A 5,652-nucleotide genomic window follows, 5' to 3' on the forward strand; every position below is an offset into this window, starting at 1 on the left:
CTAGGAGTAGGAGGCAAAGTAATTTTCATCTAAATAAATGTTCCACGCGAAAATCCCCTTTTATCAAATATCAGAAGCCAAAACCCCATTTTTTGCTGACATTTCTCGGTACTTCACTATACCGGGAGAGGATACAAATGCTGGGGATTTACACCTGATCAACTAATCTCGTGTGACGTGTTACAAAGGATATATATTGTAGTGGTGACCTTGGTCGATACTGATCCATATTGTGGGAGGAGGGGGGCATCTCCCCCCACCCCTACCCCACTCCACTACGGCCCAAGCCTTTTGGCCACAGGCCCTATGGCTAGGGGAGGATAAGAAGAAGAACGGAAGCTGGCTTCTCTGATCATGAGCTCGAGCTTGAGTGCTCTGTGCACCGACCACCCATAGGTTGACAACCACGGAAGTTGGCTTCTCTGATCATGAGCTCGAACTTGAGTGCTCCCTGTGCACCGACCACCTATGGCTTAACAACCAAAGAAGCTGGCTTGACTGACCTCAGAACTTGGGAGCTATGAAAACGTCAGGTGTCGTATAAAAGCACACTCACTCTCACAGGAGGAGCTGCCCACCCATCCATTTGAATCCCAGCAACGCAGACAAGAAGCTCCCTCCAGTGTGAAGACCTGCCGCAAAAGCTCCCTCCAGCGAGAGAAGACCGGCGCAGAAGCTCCCTCCACCGAGAAGACCGGCGCAGGTGGTCTTTTTGGACACAAGAAGTGGTCCTTTTGTCAATTCGTCTCGACAGGTAGTCTTTTTGGACAAAAAATCTGTTAGGGGGGAGGGGGGGCATTGCCCCCCCTTCACCCCCCTCCAGTACGGCCTAAGCCTTTAGGAGTGAGTCCTAATGTACCACCAAGAAGAGGAAGAAAAAGGACCCGCATCCCACCGACAAGGTAACCAACCCTATGACTGGATCTGTGACTTTGTGCGCTTGTTGCTCCACCTTGAGTAGTTTGTTGTTTGCGTCGTGCCTCTATATTGTTCGTGTTATATACTAGTAGTAGTCTTCTTGGTTGATGGCATATGCCAATGAATGTAAATATGGCTTTGTTGCTAATCAAAGTATAAAGCATTAATAATGGGTGGGTGAACGTTGGTCGCGCCGACCATCTGAGCGTACATGACGGCGTCACTAGGGGTCGTGCTCATGATCATGCTCTCTGAGGACTGCTCCATCTGGGTGATAAATACCGGAGCATCGACGGCTAGTCAATCACTCTATGTGCATATGTGCATGACAAGTGTTCGACGAAATGCACCAAGCAAAAGTAAGTTTTACTCCGTTGTATTTAGGGGATCGGCTAGGTCCTGCCAAAACTTAGTGGAGTAAATATACCCCACTAAGGGTTTACTTCACCGGATTCTCCATGTTAAGACTAGCCAAGGACTACCAATCCGAGAGAGGTGCGTTAATGGCGAGGGGGACAATTGAGCATCCGACTAGCATGCGTGTGTTCAACATCTGCAGCACGACAAAGCAAAGGACGTAGCGCTCGTTACGAGGAAGTCCGCGTTTGGCGAAACGGTCGGCAGTCCAAACCCTCTTGCACACCACAAGATGAACTTTTTGTTTACTGCATCGACCTTTATATTCATGTATGTATGTACATGATTATTTTTGATACGGGGCTAGGAAGTGTTCACTGGTCAGTTAACCTGTAAACGTTGATGTTGCAAGCATGGGCGAAAAATATGCAATTTGCAAGCCAGTCAATGGATAGTCGCCGTCACCAATCCCTGTGCAATCCGGAACTGCTTCTATGATACTCCAATATTCCATCCAAGCGGCTGAAACAATAGAGAAAAAGACGTCCAATTTCCAATCTACAAATTCTATTCTAGTGCACAGATGAACACACTAATTGAACACAATAATTAAATGAAGCTAGCTAGACTTTGTGACGACGATGGCCTCTGTGCACCGGCGCCGCCGACGCGGCCGGCGATCTGGATGACGTCGTCGTCGTCGAGGAGGAGGAGGACTTGGCGGTGGTTGGCTGCAGCAGGAGCTCGAGGGAGGGTAGGACGTCGTCGGCCATGGAGGGGCGGGTCTTGGGGTCGTTCTGGAGGCAGCGGAGCGCGAGCGCGGCCATGTCCTGCGCCTGCCTCTTGGGGTACTGCCCGCCGAGCCTGGTGTCCATGACCCGTATCACCTTGCGCCGCTCCCCCTGCAGCATCGGCATCGCCCAGTCCACCAGCAACTCCGACGCCACTCCGCGGGCCTCGTCCAGCGCGCGGCGCCCCGTCATGAGCTCCAGCAGCACCACCCCGAAGCAGCACGTTGGAGGACTTGAGGTCCCGGAAGATGACGTCGCGGGAGTGGAGGAAGGCGACGTCGACGGCGACGGACACGCGCGTGGACCACGGCACCGGCGGCTGGCTGCCGCGCCGGAACAGGTGGTTCTCGAGGCTGCCCCGGGGCATGTACTCGTACGCCAGCAGCTTGTTGCTGTCCGAGTCGGAGCAGCAGGAGCAGGTTGGTTGGATGAATCACTCCGTTGACTGACCACGGGCACCTCCGCCTCCTGCCTTCGCCTTGTACATGCGCGTACATGCATGCATGCGCTTGTTTTCGTTCGCATGCACATGCAGGCACGAGGATGTCGGTTCTACCCAAGGACCACCGATCCAAGAAAGGGGCATCAATGGCGAGGGAGGCCGCAAAGAGACCGGCCAAGCCGAGCGATTTGCTCCATATGATGTTAGAGATTGAGCATCCAACTGGAGGGTCTTCGGCATCTTCAGCCACAACAGAGCAAAGGACGCAGCGCTCATTATGGGGAAGCCCGCGTCCGGCGAAACGATCGGCAGTCCAGACCCTCTCTCGCACCGTGAGATGAACCTTTTTTTGTTACTATATAAATATTCTGTTCATCTATTTGATTATTTAGATATGGGGCTAAGAGTTTTCACTGGTCAGTTTAACCGTAAATGTTGTGTTGTCGGTGTGCCGAAAAATATGCCATTTGCAAGGCAGTGCTGTGTACACAGTACACGGCTACAGGCCATCGCTATGTCTCGCGTTCAGCGAGTCGAGCCTTCCGACTCGCTGAAGCGAGCGAGCATATGGGCCGGCCCATGGGCGCGGGAAGCACCTGCCTGTTTCAAGTTTCGTATTTTCTCACCTTTCTTTTCATTTTTTACTTTTGTTTATATTTTAACTATTCTAAACATATATATTACAAAAAGCACTCTTCAAAAACACATTTGAAAAATATGTTGAACAAGTATTTTAAAAATGTTGAATAAGTATTAAAAAATGTTGATCAAGAATTTTAAAAATGTTGAACAAGTATTTGAAAATGTTGAATAAGTATTAAAAATATTAAATAAGTATTTAAAATATGTTTAATAAGTATTACAAAATGTTGAATGAGTATACGAAAAATATTGAACAAATATTTGAAAATGACGAATAAGTATTAAAAATGATGAATAAGTATTTGAAAATGTTAAAAAATATTAAAAATATTAAATGGGTATTTAGAAATATTGAACAAGTATTTAAAAAATATTGAATGAGCGTTTGGATAGTACTGAACATGTATAAAAAGATGTTGATTACTTACTAAAAAATGTTTTTGACATATACGAAAATGTAGAGTGAAAATGAAAACAAGCATAAGAAAAAACAAAAAATATAGTAGAAAAAATAAAACCAACAGAAAATGGAGAAGAAAAAAGAAAAAGGGGAAAAAATTAAAAAAATCAACAAAAAGGAGAAAATAGAAAAACCCGGTGTTTCCCTCAAGTAGTTCGCATGTGCTATCCTAACGTGAACCCATCCCTAGCGCAGTGGCTAGAATCACGAGCCACCACCGTGGCGACCCGTGTTTGATCCATGGAGAGCTCTTTTTGCCGGCCCGTTACTATAGAGGCTTCAGCGAGAGCAAGCTGTCAACCCGCTTAAGGCGAAAAATAGTCACCACGCACGGCTACACTCGGTCAATGGATGGTCGGGGTCACTAATCTGGCACTTATTTTGGGACGGAGGGAGTACTACATACGTATAACAAATCAGTTTTGCTAAGTCTCAAACTTCGTTATGTCTCCGTCGATACTATCTTCTTTTGATTTTGCATGGAAATTCGTACAAAAATTATTTTTCAGTTTTTTCTTGTTTCTTCTTATATACTACTATATCACTTAACCGAGACTTGATTAAGTCTTAATCGACTAAGACCTAATCACACCCATAACAAATTTTCCAACAAAAAGGGCGAAAGAAAATCTTCATCCGTACCCAAATGTACGTACGCTCGTGTGTCCAATATTCCATCCAAACGGCTGAAACGAGAGAGAAAAAGAGGTCCAATTTCCAATCTACAAATTCTATTCTACTACTGCACAGATGAACACACTAATTGAACACACAATAATTAAATGAAGAGAGTCTCCTAGCTTGCCGCCGACGCGGGTGGAGACGTGGCTCTTGCCGCCGGTGGGGCCGGCGCGGGCGAGGCCGAAGTCGGAGAGCTTGGTGCGGTGGTCGGGGCCGAGGAGCACGTTGGAGGACTTGAGGTCACGGAAGATGACGTCGCGGGAGTGGGGGAAGGCGAGGCCGCGGGCCACGTCGACGGCGACGGACACGCGCGTGGACCACGGCAGCGGCGGCTGGCTGCCCCGCCGGAACAGGTGGTTCTCCAGGCTGCCGCGCGGCATGTAGCAGCTTGTTGCCGTCCGAGTCCGAGCAGCAGTAGCAGGTTGGTTGGGTGGATCGCTCCGTTGACTGATCACGGGCACGCCTCCTGCCTTCCTCGCCTTATGCAATACTTACTGAAGATTTAAAACAAGCATCCTGGTTCATTAGTAATCTAAGGTAGTGGGCTCACTATATGTGCTTGTCAAAGGGATGACACTTAAAAGACAACCAGAGAAATGGCTAATATGTACTTGTTGAAAGTACTACCAACTTGACAACGATGCCAACAAATAAAAAGAACAAAGCAAAAAGAATGTTTAGGCAGTATATATATACTAGTATGTATCGTATTTTATGTATGCTCCCTTTTACGTATATATATATACTACCTAAACATATATATATATATATATATATATATAGTGATGCTATTTATCACCCAGGGTGCAAAATAAGTTATTTTTCACCCGAGGTAATCTTACGATCACTTCATAATTAAATTACATTTGGAATTCAAATAGTTAAATTCATATTGATTCACTACGTAAATTTTGGTATAAGAAAATAAAAATATAGGTCATAAGATAAGAAAATTTGAAGTTTATGTATATTTTACACTATGTTTTTACGTTTGTAATTTTACATAACATAAAATATTTTTTACGGCGATTATATATTTTCTTACGGTATCTTTTTACATCAGAAATAAGACAAATCTTACGGAACGTAAAATTACAGTGCATTGATGCCAAAATAGAGGGGGGTGAAGAATAACTATTCCTCACCCAGGGTGACGAATAGTCAATCCCTACAAGCAGTGGTAGTTACCATCACTTGCGTTTTGTATGTTGTATGTAGTATATGTCGAAATCAAAAGTATGTACGTGTAGTATGTAGTATATAACAATGATTATGTAGTATATATACTAATTTTTAGGTAGTATATACCATGTTTTGAGTATGCTCTTTTTTACGTACAAATATATACATATTTCATAAAT

The 5,652-nt window shown here is 45.3% G+C and overlaps 1 pseudogene; it reads right to left on the reverse strand.

The window, feature by feature from the left end:
- Positions 1-1,898: 1,898 nt before the first annotated feature.
- LOC109770202 (probable serine/threonine-protein kinase PBL18) lies at positions 1,899-5,394 on the reverse strand (annotated as a pseudogene).
- Positions 5,395-5,652: the final 258 nt, after the last annotated feature.

Source organism: Aegilops tauschii, chromosome 2 (genome assembly GCF_002575655.3).
Source record: "Aegilops tauschii subsp. strangulata cultivar AL8/78 chromosome 2, Aet v6.0, whole genome shotgun sequence".
Classification (NCBI taxonomy): domain Eukaryota; kingdom Viridiplantae; phylum Streptophyta; class Magnoliopsida; order Poales; family Poaceae; genus Aegilops; species Aegilops tauschii.